The sequence below is a fragment of the Chiloscyllium punctatum genome, chromosome 50 (genome assembly GCF_047496795.1).
Source record: "Chiloscyllium punctatum isolate Juve2018m chromosome 50, sChiPun1.3, whole genome shotgun sequence".
In the NCBI taxonomy this organism is placed as follows: domain Eukaryota; kingdom Metazoa; phylum Chordata; class Chondrichthyes; order Orectolobiformes; family Hemiscylliidae; genus Chiloscyllium; species Chiloscyllium punctatum.
In genome coordinates this window covers 18,320,831-18,339,028 of record NC_092788.1, presented here as the reverse complement: position 1 = coordinate 18,339,028, position 18,198 = coordinate 18,320,831, and positions in this window count along the sequence as shown.

Below are 18,198 nucleotides of genomic sequence, written 5' to 3'. Positions count from 1 at the left end.
GAGAGGGAATCCCAGAGTGTGCGTGAGAGAGGGCATCTGTGAGAGTCCCAGAGTGGGTGTGAGAGAATCCCAGAGTGTGTGTGTGTGTGTTTCCCAGAGTATGTGAGAGAGAGGTAATCCCAGAGTGAGTGTGAGAATGGGGGAATCCCAGAGTGTGTGAGTGAGGGCAATTCCCAGAGTGTGTGAGAGAGAGAGAATCCCAGAGAGTCCCACATTGTGTGTGAGATAGAGGGAATCCCAGAGTGTGTGTGCCAGTTTCCCAGAGTGTTTGTGAGAGAGGGAATCCCCGAGTGTGTTTGAGAGAGGGAATCCCAGAGAGTCCCCGTGTGTGTGAGAGAGAGGGAATCCCAGAGTGAGGGTAAGAGTGGAAGTCCCAGAGTGTTTCAGGGAATTCCCAGAGTGTGTAAGAGAAACCCAGAGTGTTTGTGAGAGAGAGAATCCCAGAGTGTGTGTGAGAGTGGGAATCCCAAACTGTGAGAGAAAGTTAGAATCCCAGAGTGTGTGTGTGAGTTTCCAAGTGTGTTTGTGAGAGAGAGAATCTGAGATTGTGTGTGAGAGAGGGAATCCCAGAGTGTGTAAGAGAACCTCAGAGTGTGTAAGGAAATCCCAGTGTGTCCCCGAGTGTGTTAGGGATTCCGAGAGTGTGTGAGAGAATCACAGAGAGTCCCAGAGTGTGAGAGAGAATCCCAGAGCGTGTAAGGGAATCCCACACTAAGTAAGAGAGAGTCCCAAAGTAAGTGAGAGAGTCCCAGAAGCCTATGGTGTGTAAGGGAATTCCAAATGTAAGAGAGATTCCCTGAGTGTGCCAGAGTGTGCGAGAGAATTCCAGTGTGTGTATGAGAATCACAGTGTCCCAGAGTGTGTGTGAGGGAGAGAATCTCAGAGTGATGATGAGAGACAGTATCCCAGAGTGTTTGTGAGAGTGGGAATCCCAGAGGGTGTCTGAGAGAGGGAATCCCAGATTGTGTGTGAGAGAGGGAATCCCAGAGTCCCAGGGTGTGTGTGAGAGAATCCCTGTGTGTGTGTGTGTGTGTGTTTCCCAGAGTGTGTGTGACAGATGGAATCCCAGATGTTGTGAGAGAGGGAATCCTAGAGAGTCCCAGAGTGTGTGTGAGAGAGGCAATCCTATAGTGCGTGAGAGAGAGCCAACCCAGAGAGTGTGTGAGAGAGGGAATCCCAGCGAGTGTGTGAGAGAGGGAATCCCAGCGAGTGTGTTTGAGAGAGGGAATCCCAGCGAGTGTGTGAGAGAGGGCATCCCAGAGTGTGTGTGAGAGGGAATCCCAGAGAGACCCAGATTGTGTTTGAGAGAATCCCTGCGTGTGAGAGAGAGAGGGAATCCCTGTGTGTGTGTGTGTGTGTGTGTGTGTGTGTGTGTGTGTGTGAGAGAGAGAGAGAGAGAGAGAAAACCAGAGTGTGTTTGTGAGAGGGAATCCCAGAGTGTCCCGGAGTGTGTGTGTGAGAGAGGGGGAATCCCAGAGTGTGTGTGTGAGAGAGGGAATCCCAGAGTGTGTGTGTGAGAGGGGGAATCCCAGAGTGTGTGTGAGAGAGAGGGAATCCCTGAGTGTGTGTGATAGAGAGGGAATCCCAGAGAGTCCCAGAGTGTGGGTAAGTGTGGAAATCCCACAGTGTTTGAGGGAATTCCCAGAGTGTGTGAGAGAAACCCAGGGTGTTTGGACGAGGGTCCTAGCATCCCAGATTGTGTAAGGGAATCCCAGAGAGTCCCAGAATGTGAGAGAGGGAATTCCAGTGTGTGTGTGTGTGTGTGTGTAAAAGAGAATCCCAGAGTGTGTGTGGGTTTCCCAGAGTGTGTGTGAGCTGAAGGGAATCTCAGAGAGTCCCTGAGTGTGTGTGAGAGTGGGAATCCCAAAGTGTGAGAGAAAGTTAGAATACCAGAGTGTGTGTGTGAGTTTCCCCGAGTGTGTGTGAGAGAGAGGGCATCCCAGAGTGTGTGTGTGAGAGGGCATCCCAGAGTGTGTAAGGAAATCCCACAGTGAGTAAGAGAGAGTCCCAGTGTAAGTGAGAGAATTCCAGAAGCCTATGGTGTGTAAGGGAATCCCAAATGTAAGAGAGATTCCCTGAGTGTGCCAGTGTGTGTAAGAGAATCACAGTGTCCCAGAGTGTCTGTGAGTGTCCCAGACTGTGTGTTAGAGAGTCCCAGAGTGTGAGAGAGAGAGGGGATCCCAGAGAGTCCCAGAGTGTGTGTGAGAGAGAGAATCCCAGAGTGATGATGAGAGACAGTATCCCAGAGTGTGTGTGAGAGTGGGAATCCCAGAGGGTGTCTGAGAGAGGGAATCCCAGATTGTGGGTGGGAGAGGGAATTCCAGCGAGTCCCTGTGTGTGAGATAGGGAATCGCAGAGTGTGTGTGAGGGAATCCCAGAGTGTGTGTGAGAGTGTCCCAGAGTGGGAATTCCAGAGTGTGTGTGAGAGAGGGAATTCGAGTGTGTGTGAGAGAGGGAATTCCAGAGAGTTCCAGGTTGTGTGTGAGAGAATCCCAGCGTGTGTGTGAGAGAGGGAATCCCAGAGAGCCAATCCCAGAATGTGTGTGAGAGAGGGCATCCCTGGGAGTCCCAGAGTATGTGAGAGGGAGTCCCCGAGTGTGTAGGAGAGAAGGAATCCCAGAGAGTCCCAGAGTGTGTATCAGAGAATCCCAGAGTGTGTGAGAGAGATGGAATCCCAGAGTGTGTGTGAGAGAGGGAATTCCAGAGAGTTCCAGGTTGTGTGTGAGAGAATCCCAGCGTGTGTGTGAGAGAGGGAATCCCAGAGAGCCAATCCCAGAATGTGTGTGAGAGAGGGCATCCCTGGGAGTCCCAGAGTATGTGAGAGGGAGTCCCCGAGTGTGTAGGAGAGAAGGAATCCCAGAGAGTCCCAGAGTGTGTATCAGAGAATCCCAGAGTGTGTGAGAGAGAGGGAATCCCAGAGTGTGTGTGAGAGAATCCCAGAGTGAGAGAGAGAGAGGGAATCCCAGAGTGTGTTTGTGTGCGGGAATCCCAGAGAGTCCCCGAGTGTTTGTGATAGAGGGACTCCAAGAGTGTGTATGAGAGAGAGAGAATCTGAGAGAGTCCCAGATTGTGTGTGAGAGAGGGAATCCCAGAGTCCCAGGGTGTGTGTGAGAGAGGGAATCCCAGATGTTGTGAGAGAGGGAATCCTAGAGAGTCCCAGAGTGTGTGTGAGAGAGGCAATCCTAGAGTGCGTGAGAGAGAGCCATCCCAGAGTGTGTGTGAGAGAGGGAATCCCAGAGAGTGTGTGAGAGAGGGCATCCCAGAGAGTGTGTGAGAGAGGGCATCCCAGAGAATCCCAGAGAGTGTGTGTGTGAGAGGGAGGCCCAGGGTGTGTGTGTGTGTGAGAGAGGGAGTCCCAGAGAGTGTGTGATCGATGGAATCCAAGAGTGTATGTGAGAGAGAGAGAATCTGAGAGAGTCCCCCCGCGCGAGAGCGTAAGATAGAGAGCCAATCCCAGCGCGCCCCAGAGCATGTGAGAGGGAGAGCCAATCCCAGAGAGCCCCAGAGTATGTAAGAGGGAGTCCCCGAGTGTGTGAGAGAGAGGGAATCCCAGAGTGTGTGTGAGAGAATCCCAGAGTGTGTGTGAGAGGATCCCAGAGTGAGAGAGAGAGAGGGAATCCCAGAGAGTCCCCGAGAGTTTGTGATAGAGGGACTCCAAGAGTGTGTATGAGAGAGAGAGAATCCGAGAGAGTCCCAGATTTTGTGGGAGAGTGGGAATCCCAGAGAGTCCCAGAGTGTGTGTGACAGAGGGAATCCCAGAATTAGTGTGAGAGAATCCCAGTGTGTGTGCGTGTGTGTGTGTGTGTGTTTCCCAGTGTGTGTGTGACAGATGGAATCCCAGATGTTGTGAGAGAGGGAATCCTAGAGAGTCCCAGAGTGTGTGTGAGAGAGGCAATCCTATAGTGCGTGAGAGAGAGCCATCCCAGAGAGTGTGTGAGAGAGGGAATCTCAGCGAGTGTTTGAGAGAGGGAATCCCCGAGTGTGTTTGAGAGAGGGAATCCCCGAGTGTGTTTGAGAGAGGGAATCCCAGAGTGTGTGTGTGTGAGAATCCCAGAGTGTGAGAGTGAGAGGGAATCCCAGAGAGTTCCAGAGTGTGTGTGTGAGCGAATCCCAGAGTGTGTGTGAGAGTCGGAATCCCAGAGTTTGTGTGAGAGAGGGAATCCCAGGGAGACCCAGATTGTGTTTGAGAGAATCCCAGCGTGTGTGTGAGAGAGGGAATCCCTGAGTGTGTGTGTGAGAGAATCCCAGAGTGTGTGAGAGAGCAGGAATCCCAGATTGTATGTGAGCGGGAATCCCAGAGCGTCCCAGAGTGTGTGCGTGAGCGAATCCCAGACTGTGTGTGAGAGTCGGAATCCCAGACTGTGTATGAGAGAGGGAATCCCAGACTGTGTATGAGAGAGGGAATCCCAGAGTGTGTATGAGAGCGGGAATCACAGCGAATGAATGAGAATCCCAAAGTGTGTGCGCGAGTTTCCCAGAGTGTGTATGTGAGAGGGAATCCCAGAGAGTGTGTGCGTGAGGCGGAATCCCAGAGAGTGTGTGAGAGAGGGAATCCCAGAGAGTGTGTGGGAGAGAATCCCATAGTGTGTGAGATAGGGAATCCCATAGTGTGTGAGAGAGACGGAATCCCAAAGTGTGAGTGAGAGAGGGAATCCAAGAGAGTCCCAGAGTGTGTATGAGAGAATCCCAGAGCGTGTGTGACATTTTCCCGAGTGTGTGTGAGAGAGGCAATCCCAGAGATCCCAGATTGTGTTTGAGAGAATCCCAGCGTGTGTGAGAGAGAGGGAATCCCAGAGAGCCCCAGAGTGTGTGTGAGAGAGGGGGAATCCCAGAGAGTCGCAGAGTGTCAGAGGGAATCCCAGAGTGTGTGTGTGATAGTGAATCCCTGAGTGTGTGTGTGAGAGAGGGAATCCCTGAGTGTGTGTGTGTGAGAGAGGGAATCCCTGAGTGTGTGTGTGAGAGAGGGAATCCCTGAGTGTGTGTGAGAGAGGGAATCCCAAAGTGTGAGAGAAAGTTAGAATCCCAGAGTGTGTGTGAGAGAGGGCATCCCAGAGTGTGTGTGAGAGGGAATCCCAGAGAGACCCAGATTGTGTTTGAGAGAATCCCAGCGTGTGAGAGAGAGAGGGAATCCCTGTGTGTGTGTGTGTGTGTGTGTGTGTGTGTGTGTGAGAGAGAGAGAGAGAAAACCAGAGTGTGTTTGTGAGAGGGAATCCCAGAGTGTATGAGAGAGAGGGAATCCCAGAGTGTCCCGGAGTGTGTGTGTGAGAGAGGGGGAATCCCAGAGTGTGTGTGAGAGAGGGGGAATCCCAGAGTGTGTGTGAGAGAGGGGGAATCCCAGAGTGTGTGTGAGAGAGGGGGAATCCCAGAGTGTGTGTGAGAGAGGGGGAATCCCAGAGTGTGTGTGAGAGAGAGGGAATCCCAGAGTGAGAGAGAGAGAGGGAATCCCAGAGTGTGTTTGTGTGCGGGAATCCCAGAGAGTCCCCGAGTGTTTGTGATAGAGGGACTCCAAGAGTGTGTATGAGAGAGAGAGAATCTGAGAGAGTCCCAGATTGTGTGTGCGAGAGGGAATCCCAGAGTCCCAGATTGTGTGTGAGAGAGGGAATCCCAGAGTCCCAGGGTGTGTGTGAGAGAGGGAATCCCAGAGTGAGTGTGAGAGAATCCCAGTGTGTGTGTGTGTGTGTGTGTGTGTTTCCCAGAGTGTGTGTAACAGATGGAATCCCAGATGTTGTGAGAGAGGGAATCCTAGAGAGTCCCAGAGTGTGTGTGAGAGAGGCAATCCTAGAGTGCATGAGAGAGAGCCATCCCAGAGTGTGTGTGAGAGAGGGAATCCCAGAGAATCCCAGAGAGTGTGTGTGTGAGAGGGAGGCCCAGGGTGTGTGTGTGTGTGTGTGTGAGAGGGAGTCCCAGAGAGTGTGTGATAGATGGAATCCAAGAGTGTATGTGAGAGAGAGAGAATCTGAGAGAGTCCCCGCGCGCGTGAGAGCATGGTAGTCCCAGCGCGCCCGAGAGCGTAAGATAGAGAGCCAATCCCAGCGCGCCCCAGAGTATGTGAGAGGGAGTCCCCGAGTGTGTGGGAGAGAAGGAATCCCAGAGAGTCCGAGTGTGTATCAGAGAATCCCAGAGTGTGTGAGAGAGAGGGAATCCCAGAGTGTGTGTGAGAGAATCCCAGAGAGAGAGAGAGAGAGGGAATCCCAGAGTGTGTTTGTGTGCGAGAATCCCAGAGTGCGAGTGAGAGAGGGAATCCCAGAGAGTCCCCGAGAGTTTGTGATAGAGGGACTCCAAGAGTGTGTATGAGAGAGAGAGAATCCGAGAGAGTCCCAGATTTTGTGGGAGAGTGGGAATCCCAGAGAGTCCCAGAGTGTGTGTGACAGAGGGAATCCCAGAATGAGTGTCAGAGAATCCCAGTGTGTGTGCGTGTTTCCCAGTGTGTGTGTGACAGATGGAATCCCAGATGTTGTGAGAGAGGGAATCCTATAGTGTGTGAGAGAGGGAATCCCAGCGAGTGTGTGAGAGAGGGAATCCCAGCGAGTGTGTTTGAGAGAGGGAATCCCAGCGAGTGTGTGAGAGAGGGAATCCCAGCGAGTGTTTGAGAGAGGGAATCCCAGCGAGTGTGTTTGAGGGAGGGAATCCCAGCGAGTGTGTTTGAGAGAGGGAATCCCAGCGAGTGTGTGAGAGAGGGAATCCCAGCGAGTGTTTGAGAGAGGGAATCCCAGCGAGTGTGTTTGAGGGAGGGAATCCCAGCGAGTGTGTGTGAGAGAGGGAATCCCAGCGAGTGTGTTTGAGAGAGGGAATCCCAGCGAGTGTGTTTGAGAGAGGGAATCCCAGCGAGTGTGTGAGAGAGGGAATCCCCGAGTGTGTTTGAGAGAAGGAATCCCAGAGTGTGTGTGTGTGAGAATCCCAGAGTGTGAGAGAGAGAGGGAATCCCAGAGAGTTCCAGAGTGTGTGTGTGAGCGAATCCCAGAGTGTGAGTAGGAATGGGAATCCCAGAGAGTCCCAGACTGTGTGTGTGAGAGGGAATCCCAGAGAGCGTTTGAGTGAGGGAATCCCAGAGTGTGTGCGAGAGAGGGAATCCCAGAGAGTGTGTGTGAGAGTCGGAATCCCAGAGTGTGTGTGAGAGAGGGAATCCCAGAGTATGAATGAGAGGATCCCAAAGCATGCGTGTGAGTTTCCCAGAGTGTGTATGTGAGAGGGAATCCCAGAGAGACCCAGATTGTGTTTGAGAGAATCCCAGCATGTGTGTGAGAGAGAGGGAATCCCTGAGTGTATGTGTTAGAGAATCCCAAAGTGTGTGAGAGAGAGGGAATGCCAGAGTGTGTGAGAGAGCAGGTATCCCAGATTGTGTGTGAAAGGGAATCCCAGAGCGTTCCAGAGTGTGTGCGTGAGCGAATCCCAGACTGTGTGTGAGAGTCTGAATCCTAGACTGTGTATGAGAGCGGGAATCACAGCGAATGAATGAGAGAATCCCAAAGCATGCGTGTGAGTTTCCCAGAGTGTGTATGTGAGAGGGAATCCCAGAGAGTCCCCAAGAGTGTGTGCTAGAGGGAATCCAAGAGTGTGTGTGAGAGAGAGAAAATCAGAGAGAGTCCCAGATTGTGTGAGAGAGTGGGAATTCCAGTGTATATGCGAGTTTCCCTGAGTGTGTGTGAGAGAGGGAATCCCTGAGTGTGTGTGTGAGAGAGGGAATCCCAAAGTGTGTGAGATAGGGAATCCCATAGTGTGTGAGAGAGACGGAATCCCAAAGTGTGTGTGAGAGAGGGAATCCCAGAGAGTCCCAGAGTGTGTATGAGAGAATCCCAGAGTGTGTGTGACATTTTCCCGAGTGTGTGTGAGAGAGGGAATCCAGAGAGACCTAGATTGTGTTTGAGAGAATCACAGCGTATGAGAGAGAGAGGGAATCCCTGTGTGTGTGTGTGTGTGTGTGTGTGTGTGTGTGTGTGTGTGTGTGTGTGTGTGTGTGTGTGTGAGAGAGAGAGAGAGAGAGAGAGAGAGAGAGAAAAAAACAGAGTGTGTTTGTGAGAGGGAATCCCAGAGTGTGTGTGAGATTATTCCACAGTGTGTGAGAGAGAGGGAATCCCAGAGAGTCCCAGAGTGTGTGTGAGAGAGGGGGAATCCCAGAGAGTGCCAGAGTGTCAGAGGGAATCCCAGAGTGTGTGTGTGAGAGAGGGAGTCCCAGAGTGTGTGTGTGAGAGAGGGAGTCCCAGAGTGTGTGTGTGAGAGAGGGAATCCCCGAGTGTGTGTGAGAGAGAGGGAATCCCAGAGAGTCCCAGAGTGTGGGTAAGAGTAGAAATCCCACAGTGTTTGAGGGAATTCCCAGAGTATGTGAGAGAAAACCAGGGTGTTTGGGCGCGGGTCCTAGCATCCCAGATTGTGTAAGGGAATCCCAGAGAGTCCCAGAATGTGAGAGAGGGAATCCCAGAGTGTGTGTGTGAGAGAGGGAATCGCAGAGAGTATGTGAGAGAGGGAATCCCAGAGTGTGTGTGAGAGAGGGAATCCCAGGGTGTGTGGGAGAGTGGGCATCCCAGAGAATCCAGGAGTGTGTTTGTTTGTGAGAGAATCCCAGAGTGTGTGTGTGTGAGAGAGATTCCCAGAGTGCGTGTGTGAGAGGGAATCCCAGAGAGCCCCAGAGTGTGTGTGAGAGAGGGAATCCCAGAGTGTGTGAGAGAGGGATGCCCAGAGGGTTTGTGTCAGAGAGGGAATCCCAGAATGTGGAAGAGAAAGGGAATCCCAGAGTATGAATGAGAGAATCCCAAAATATGCGTGTGAGTTTCCCAGAGTGTGTATGTGAGAGGGAATCCCAGAGAGTCCCCGAGAGTGTGTGATAGAGGGAATCCAAGGGTGTGTGTGAGCGAGAGAGAATCCGGGAGAGTCCCAGATTGTGTGAGAGAGTGGGAATTCCAGCGTGTGTGCGAGTTTCCCAGAGTGTGTGTGAGAGAGGGAATCCCAGAGGGTCCCAGAGTGTGTGTGTGAGCGAATCCCAGACTGTGTGTGAGAGTCGGAATCCCAGAGTGTGTATGAGAGAGGGAATGCCAGAATGAGTGTTTGAGAGAGGGGAATCCCAGAGTGTGTGTGAGAGAGGGAATCCCAGAGAGGCCCATTGTGTGTGAGATTATTCCAGAGTGTGGGAGAGAGAGGGAATCCCAGAGAGTCCCAGAGTGTGTGTGAGAGATGGGGAATCCCAGAGTGTGTGAGAGAGAGAGAATCCCAGAGAGTCCCAGTGTGTCAGAGAGGGAATCCCAGAGTGTGTGTGTGATAGTGAATCCCATAGCGTGTGAGAGAGGGCAAATCCGCGAGTGTGTGTGAGAGAGGGAATCCCCGAGGGTCCTAGCGTCCCAGATTGTGTAAGGGAATCCCAGAGAGTCCCAGAATCTCAGAGAGGGAATTCCAGAGTGTGTGAGTGTGAGAGAAAGTTAGAATCCCAGAGTGTGTGTGTGAGTTTCCCAGAGTGTGTTTGAGAGAAGGGATCCCAGAGTGTGTGTGAGCTGAAGGGAATCTCAGAGAGTCCCTGAGTGTGTGTGAGAGTGGGACTCCCAAAGTGTGAGAGAAAGTTAGAATCCCAGAGTGTGTGTGTGTGAGAGAGAATCCCAGAGTGTGTGTGTGAGAGAGAATCCCAGAGTGTGTGTGAGAGAGGGAATCCCAGAGTGTGTGTGAGAGAGGGAATCCCAGAGTGTGTGAGAGCGGGAATCCCAGAGTGTGTAAGGGAATCTCAGTGTGTCCCCGAGTGTGTTAGGGATTCCTAGAGTGTGTGAGAGAGTCCCAGAGTGTGAGAGAGAATCGCACAGCATGTAAGGGAATCCCACAGTGAGTAAGAGAGAGTCCCAAAGTAAGTGAGAGAGTCCCAGAAGCCTATGGTGTGTAAGGGAATCCCAAATGTAAGAGAGATTCCCTGAGTGTGCCAGTGTGTGCGAGAGACTTCCAGTGTGTGTAAGAGAATCACAGTGTCCCAGTGTGTGTCTGTGAGTGTCCCAGACTGTGTGTGAGAGAGTCCCAGAGTGTGTGAGAGAGAGAGGATCCCAGAAAGTCCCAGAATATGTGTGAGAGAGAGAATCCCAGAGTGATGGTGAGAGAGAGTATCCCAGAGTGTGTGTGAGATGGGAGTCCCAGAGGGTGTCTGAGAGAGGGAATACCAGATTGTGCATGAGAGAGGGAATTCCAACGAGTCCCGGTGTGTGAGAGAGGGAATCCCAGAGAGTTCCAGATTGTGTGTGAGAGAATCCCAGCGTGTGTGAGAGAGAGGGAATCCCAGAGAGTCCCAGAGAGTGTGTGTGAGTTAATCCCAGACTCTGTGAGTGTCGGAATCCTAGAGTGTGTATGCGAGTTTCACAGAGCGTTTGTGAGAGAGGGAGTCCCAGGGTGTGTGTGAGAGAGGGAATCCCAGAGCGTGTGTGAGAGAGGGAATCCCAGGGTGTGTGTGAGAGAGGGAATCCCAGGGTGTGTGTGAGAGAGGGAATCCCAGAGCGTGTGTGAGAGAGGGAATCCCAGAGCGTGTGTGAGAGAGGGAATCCCAGAGCGTGTGTGAGAGAGGGAATCCCAGAGCGTGTGTGAGAGAGGGAATCCCAGAGCGTGTGAGAGAGAGGGAATCCCAGAGCGTGTGAGAGAGAGGACATCCCAGAGAGTCCCCGAGTGTGTGTGAGAGAATCCCAGAGTGTGTGTGTGTGTTTGTATGTGTGTGTGTGAGAGAGAATCCCAGATTGTGTGTGTGTGAGAGGGAATCCCAGAGTGTGTGTGTGTGTGAGGGAATCCCAGAGTGAGCTTTTATGTTTCCCAGGGTGTTGTGCGAGAGAGGGAGTCCCAGGGTGTTGTGCGAGAGAGGGAGTCCCAGGGTGTTGTGCGAGAGAGGGAGTCCCAGGGTGTTGTGCGAGAGAGGGAGTCCCAGGGTGTTGTGCGAGAGAGGGAGTCCCAGGGTGTTGTGCGAGAGAGGGAGTCCCAGGGTGTTGTGCGAGAGAGGGAGTCCCAGGGTGTTGTGCGAGAGAGGGAGTCCCAGGGTGTTGTGCGAGAGAGGGAGTCCCAGGGTGTTGTGCGAGAGAGGGAGTCCCAGGGTGTTGTGCGAGAGAGGGAGTCCCAGGGTGTTGTGCGAGAGAGGGAGTCCCAGGGTGTTGTGCGAGAGAGGGAGTCCCAGGGTGTTGTGCGAGAGAGGGAGTCCCAGGGTGTTGTGCGAGAGAGGGAGTCCCAGGGTGTTGTGCGAGAGAGGGAGTCCCAGGGTGTTGTGCGAGAGAGGGAGTCCCAGGGTGTTGTGCGAGAGAGGGAGTCCCAGGGTGTTGTGCGAGAGAGGGAGTCCCAGGGTGTTGTGCGAGAGAGGGAGTCCCAGGGTGTTGTGCGAGAGAGGGAGTCCCAGGGTGTTGTGCGAGAGAGGGAGTCCCAGGGTGTTGTGCGAGAGAGGGAGTCCCAGGGTGTTGTGCGAGAGAGGGAGTCCCAGGGTGTTGTGCGAGAGAGGGAGTCCCAGGGTGTTGTGCGAGAGAGGGAGTCCCAGGGTGTTGTGCGAGAGAGGGAGTCCCAGGGTGTTGTGCGAGAGAGGGAGTCCCAGGGTGTTGTGCGAGAGAGGGAGTCCCAGGGTGTTGTGCGAGAGAGGGAGTCCCAGGGTGTTGTGCGAGAGAGGGAGTCCCAGGGTGTTGTGCGAGAGAGGGAGTCCCAGGGTGTTGTGCGAGAGAGGGAGTCCCAGGGTGTTGTGCGAGAGAGGGAGTCCCAGGGTGTTGTGCGAGAGAGGGAGTCCCAGGGTGTGGTGCGAGAGAGGGAGTCCCAGGGTGTTGTGCGAGAGAGGGAGTCCCAGGGTGTTGTGCGAGAGAGGGAGTCCCAGGGTGTTGTGCGAGAGAGGGAGTCCCAGGGTGTTGTGCGAGAGAGGGAGTCCCAGGGTGTTGTGCGAGAGAGGGAGTCCCAGGGTGTTGTGCGAGAGAGGGAGTCCCAGGGTGTTGTGCGAGAGAGGGAGTCCCAGGGTGTTGTGCGAGAGAGGGAGTCCCAGGGTGTGGTGCGAGAGAGGGAGTCCCAGGGTGTGGTGCGAGAGAGGGAGTCCCAGGGTGTGGTGCGAGAGAGGGAGTCCCAGGGTGTGGTGCGAGAGAGGGAGTCCCAGGGTGTGGTGCGAGAGAGGGAGTCCCAGGGTGTGGTGCGAGAGAGGGAGTCCCAGGGTGTGGTGCGAGAGAGGGAGTCCCAGGGTGTGGTGCGAGAGAGGGAGTCCCAGGGTGTGGTGCGAGAGAGGGAGTCCCAGGGTGTGGTGCGAGAGAGGGAGTCCCAGGGTGTGGTGCGAGAGAGGGAGTCCCAGGGTGTGGTGCGAGAGAGGGAGTCCCAGGGTGTGGTGCGAGAGAGGGAGTCCCAGGGTGTGGTGCGAGAGAGGGAGTCCCAGGGTGTGGTGCGAGAGAGGGAGTCCCAGGGTGTGGTGCGAGAGAGGGAGTCCCAGGGTGTGGTGCGAGAGAGGGAGTCCCAGGGTGTGGTGCGAGAGAGGGAGTCCCAGGGTGTGGTGCGAGAGAGGGAGTCCCAGGGTGTGGTGCGAGAGAGGGAGTCCCAGGGTGTGGTGCGAGAGAGGGAGAATCCCAGAGTGTGTGTGAGAGAATCCCAGAGTGTGTGTGAGAGAATCCCAATCCCAGAGTGTGTGTGAGAGAATCCCAATCCCAGAGTGTGTGTGAGAGAATCCCAATCCCAGAGTGTGTGTGAGAGAATCCCAGAGTGTGTTTGAGAGAATCCCAGAGTGTGTTTGAGATAGGGTGTCCCTGAGTGTGAGGGAGAGAAGGAATCCCAGAGTGTCCCCGAGTGTGTGTGTGAGAGAGGGAATCCCCGAGTGTGTGTGTGTGAGAGGGAATCCCAGAGTGTGTGTGAGAGAGGGAATCCCAGAGTATGTGTGAGAGAGGGAATCCCAGAGTGTGTGTGAGAGTGGGAATCCCAGTGAGACCCAGAGTGTGTGTGAGAGAGAGAGGGCATCTCAGAGAGTCCGTGCGTGAGTGTGAGAGAATCCCAGAGTGAATGTGTTTGTTTCCCAGAGTGCGTGTGAGAGAGGGAATCCCAGAGAGTCCCAGAGTGTGTGTGAGAGAGGGAATCCTTGAGTGCGTGAGAGAGAGCCAATCCCAGAGTGTGTGTGAGAGAGGGAATGCCAGAGAGTGTGTGATAGAGAGGGAATGCGAGAGTGTGTGTGAGAGAGGGCATCCCATAGTGTGTGATAGAGAGGGAATGCCAGAGAGTGTGTGATAGAGAGGGAATGCCAGAGAGTCCCAGAGTGTGTGTGAGAGAGGGATTCCTAGAGTGCGTGAGAGAGTGCCAATCCCAGAGTGTTTGTGAGAGGATCCCAGAGTGTGTGTGTGTGAGTTTCCCAGAGTGTGTGGGAAAGAGGGCATCCCAGAGAATCCAGGAGTGTGTTTGTGCGTGAGAGGGAATCCGAGGGAGTCCGAGATGGTGTGTGAGAGTGGGAATCCCAGAGAGACCAAGAGTGTGTGTGAGAGAATCAAAAAGTGTGTGTGAGAGTCGGAATCCCAGAGTGTGTGTCCGAGTTTCATACAGTGTTTGTGAGAGATGGAGTCCCAGGGTGTGTGTGAGAGAGGGAATGCCAGATTTTGTTTGAGACTCGGAATCCCAGAGTAAGAATGAGAGAATCCCAAAGTATGCATGCGAGTTTCCCAGAGTGTGTATGTCAGTGGGAATGCCAGAGTGAGTGTTGAGAGAGGCAATCCCAGAGCGTGTGTCAGACTGGGATTCCCAGAGAGTCCCAGAGTGTGAGAGAGGAAATCCCAGAGAGTCCCAGAGTATGTGTGTGAGGGAGAGGGAATCCCAGAGAGTCCCAGATTGTGTCAGAGAGTGGGAATTCCAGTGTGTGTCCGAGTTTCCCAGGAGTGTGTGTGAGAGACGGAATCCCTCAGTGTGTGAGACAAACGGAATCCCAGACTGTGTGTGTGAGGGAATCCCAGAGAGTCCCAGAGTGTATGTGTGAGCGAATCCCAGACTGTGCGTGAGAGTCGGAATCCCAGAGTGTGTATGCGAGAGAGAATCCCAGAGTATGAATGAGAGAATCCAAAGGTGTGTGTGCGAGTTTCCCAGAGCGAGTGTTGAGAGAGGGAATCCCAGAGTGTGTGTGAGAGTGGGAATCCCAGAGTGTCCCAGAGTGTGTGTGAGATTATTCCAGAGTGTGTGAGAGAGAGGGAATCCCAGCAGAGTCCTAGAATGTGTTTGAAAGAGGGAATCCCAGGGTGTGTGTGAGACAATCCCAGAGTGAGTGTGAGAGAGGGGGAATCCCAGAGTGTGTTTGAGAGAGGGTGTCCTCAAGTGTGGGGGAGAGAAGGAATCCCAGAGTGTCCCAGAGTATGTGTCTGAGAGAATCCCAGAGTATGTGAGAGAGAGGTAATCCCAGAGTGAGTGTGAGAATGGGGGAATCCCAGAGTGTGTGAGTGAGGGCAATTCCCAGAGTGTGTGAGAGAGAGAGAATCCCAGAGAGTCCCACATTGTGTGTGAGATAGAGGGAATCCCAGAGTGTGTGTGCCAGTTTCCCAGAGTGTTTGTGAGAGAGGGAATCCCCGAGTGTGTTTGAGAGAGGGAATCCCAGAGAGTCCCCGTGTGTGTGAGAGAGAGGGAATCCCAGAGTGAGGGTAAGAGTGGAAGTCCCAGAGTGTTTCAGGGAATTCCCAGAGTGTGTAAGAGAAACCCAGAGTGTTTGTGAGAGAGAGAATCCCAGAGTGTGTGTGAGAGTGGGAATCCCAAACTGTGAGAGAAAGTTAGAATCCCAGAGTGTGTGTGTGAGTTTCCAAGTGTGTTTGTGAGAGAGAGAATCTGAGATTGTGTGTGAGAGAGGGAATCCCAGTGTGTCCCCGAGTGTGTTAGGGATTCCAAGAGTGTGTGAGAGAATCACAGAGAGTCCCAGAGTGTGAGAGAGAATCCCAGAGCGTGTAAGGGAATCCCACAGTGAGTAAGAGAGAGTCCCAAAGTATGTGAGAGAGTCCCAGAAGCCTATGGTGTGTAAGGGAATCCCAAATGTAAGAGAGATTCCCTGAGTGTGCCAGAGTGTGCGAGAGAATTCCAGTGTGTGTAAGAGAATCACAGTGTCCCAGAGTGTGTGTGAGAGAGTCCCAGACTGTGTGTGAGGGAGAGAATCTCAGAGTGATGATGAGAGAGAGAGAATCCCAGAGTGATGGTGAGAGACAGTATCCCAGAGTGTTTGTGAGAGTGGGAATCCCAGAGGGTGTCTGAGAGAGGGAATCCCAGATTGTGGGTGAGAGAGGGAATTCCAGCGAGTCCCTGTGTGTAAGAGAGTGAATCCAGAGTGTGTGAGAGAGTGAATTCCAGAGAGTTCCAGGTTTGTGTGTGAGAGAATCCCAGAGTGTGTGTGAGAGAGGGAATCCCAGAGAGTCCCAGAGTGTGTGTGTGAGCGAATCGCAGACTCTGTGAGTGTCGGAATCCCAGAGTGTGTATGCGAGTTTCACAGAGCGTTTATGAGAGAGGGAGTCCCAGGGTGAGTGTGAGAGAGGGAATCCAAGAGAGTGTGTGAGAGAGGGAATACCAGAGAGTCCCAGAGTGTGTGTGTGAGCGAATCGCAGACTCTGTGAGTGTCGGAATCCCAGAGTGTGTATGCGAGTTTCACAGAGCGTTTATGAGAGAGGGAGTCCCAGGGTGAGTGTGAGAAAGGGAATCCAAGAGAGTGTGTGAGAGAGGGAATACCAGAGTGTGTGTGAGAGAGCGCATCCCAGTGAGACCCAGAGTGTGTGTCTGTGAGAGACGGCATCCCCGAGAGTCCTTGCGTGTGTGAGAGAGAATCCCAGAGTGAGTGTGTGTGTTTCCCAGAGTGTGTGTGTGTGTCGGAATCCCAGAGTGTGTGCGCGAGTTTCACAGAGCGTTTGTGAGACAGGGAATCCCAGAAAGTCCCAGGGTGTGTGTGAGAGAGGGAATCCTAGAGTGCGTGAGAGAGAGCCAATCCCAGAGTGTGTGTGAGAGAGGGCATCCATAGTGTGTGGTAGAGAGGGAATGCCAGAGAGTGTGTGATAGAGAGAGAATGCCAGAGAGTGTGTGAGAGAGGGAATCCTAGAGTGCGTGAGAGAGTGCCAATCCCAGAGGGTTTCTGAGAGGATCCCAGAGTGTGTGTGTGTGTGTGTGAGTTTCCAAGAGTGTGTCGGGAAGAGGGCATCCCAGAGAATCCAGTGTTTGTTTGTGTGTGAGAGGGAATCCGAGGCAGTCCCAGATTGTGTGTGAGAGAGGGAATCCCAGAGTGTGAGTGAGAGTGGGAATCCCAGAGAGTCCAAGAGTGTGTGTGAGAGATTGCCACAGTGTGTGAGAGAGGGAATCCTACAGTGCGTGAGAGAGGGAATCCTAGAGTGCGTGAGAGAGTGCCAATCCCAGTGTTTGTGAGAGGATCCCAGAGTGTGTGTGTGTGAGTTTCCCAGAGTGTGTGGGAAAGAGGGCATCCCAGAGAATCCAGGAGTGTGTTTATGTGTGAGAAGGAATCTGAGGGAGTCCCAGATTGTGTGTGAGAGAGGGAGTCCCAGCGTGTGAGTGAGAGTGGGAATCCCAGAGAGACCAAGAATGCGTGTGAGACAATCCCACAGTGTGTGTGAGAGAGGCAATCCCAGAGTGTGCGTGAGGGAATCTCAGATTGTGTGTGTGTGAGAGGGAATCTCAGATTGTGTGTGAGAGAGCGGGCATCCCAGTGAGTCCGTGCATGAGTGTGAGAGAATCCCAGAGTGAATGTGTTTGTTTCCCAGAGTGTGTGTGAGAGAGGGAATCCCAGAGAGTCCCAGAGTGTGTGTGAGAGAGGGAATCCTAGAGTGCGTGAGAGAGAGCCAATCCCAGAGTGTGTGCGAGAGAGGGCATCCCAGCGTGTGAGTGAGAGTGGGAATCCCAGAGAGTGTATGAGAGAATCCCAAAGTGTGTGGGTGAGTTTCCCAGAGTGTGTGTGAGAGAGGGAATCCCAGAGAGTCCCAGAGTGGGAATCGCAGAGTGTGTGTCTTTGTGAGAATCCCAGACTGTGTTTGATAGTGAATCCCGGAGAGTGTGTGTGAGAGAGGGAATCCCAGAGTGTGCGTGAGAGTGGGATTCCCAGAGTGTGTGTGAGAGAATCCCATAGTATGTGATAGAGAGGGAATCCCAGAGAGTGTGTGAGAGAGGGAATCCCAGAGTGCATGAGAGAGAGCCAATCCCAGAGTGTCTGTGAGAGAGGGCATCCCGGAGAGTACCATACTGTGTGTGAGAGAATCCCAGAGTGTGTGTGTGTGTGTGTGTGTTTCCCAGAGTTTGTGAGAGAGAGGGAATCCCAGAGTGTGTTTGAGAGAGGGTGTCCCCGAGTGTGGGGGAGAGAAGGAATCCCCGTGTGTCCCAGAGTGTGTATGAGAGAGGGAATCCCAGTGAGTGTGTGTGAGAGAGGGAATACTAGAGTGCGTGAGAGAGAGCCAATCACAGAGTGTGTGTGTGAGAGGGTATCCCAGAGAGTCCCAGATTGTGTGTGAGAGTGTGTGAGAGAGGAGGAATCCCAGAGTGTGTGTGAGGGAGGGAATCGCAGAGTGAGAGTGAGAGTGAGAGATGGAATCCCAGAGTGTGTTTGCGAGTTTCCCAGAGTCTTTGTGACAGAGGGAATCCCAGAGAGTCCCAGAGTGTGTGTGAGAGAGGGAATCCTGGAGTGTGTGAGTGAGAGCCATCCCAGAGAGTGTGTGAGAGAGGGCATCCCATAGTGTGTGAGAGAGAGGGAATGCCAGAGAGTGTGTGAGAGAGAGGGAATGCCAGAGAGTGTGTGAGAGAGAGGGAATGCCAGAGAGTGTGTGAGAGAGAGGGAATGCCAGAGAGTGTGTGAGAGAGAGCCGATCCAAGAGTGTGTGTGTGTGAGTTTCCCAGGGTGTGTGGGAAAGTGGGCATCCTAGAGAATCCAGGAGTGTGTTTGTGTGTGAGAGAGAGAATCCCAGAGTGTGTGGGATAGAGGGAATCCCAGAGAGTCCCAGAGTGGGAATCGCAGAGTGTGTGTTTGTGAGGGAATCCCAGACTGTGTTTGATAGTGTATCCCGGAGAATGTATGAGAGAGGGAATCCCAGAGTGTGCGTGAGAGAGGGAATCCCAGAGTGTGCGTGAGAGTGGGATTCCCAGAGTGTGTGTGAGAGAATCCCAGAGTGTGTAAGAGAGGGAATCCCATAGTATGTGATAGAGAGGGAATCCCAGAGAGTGCGTGAGAGAGAGCCAATCCCAGAGTGTCTGTGAGAGAGGGCATCCCTGAGAGTACCATAGTGTGTGCGAGAGAATCCCAGAGTGTGTGTGTGT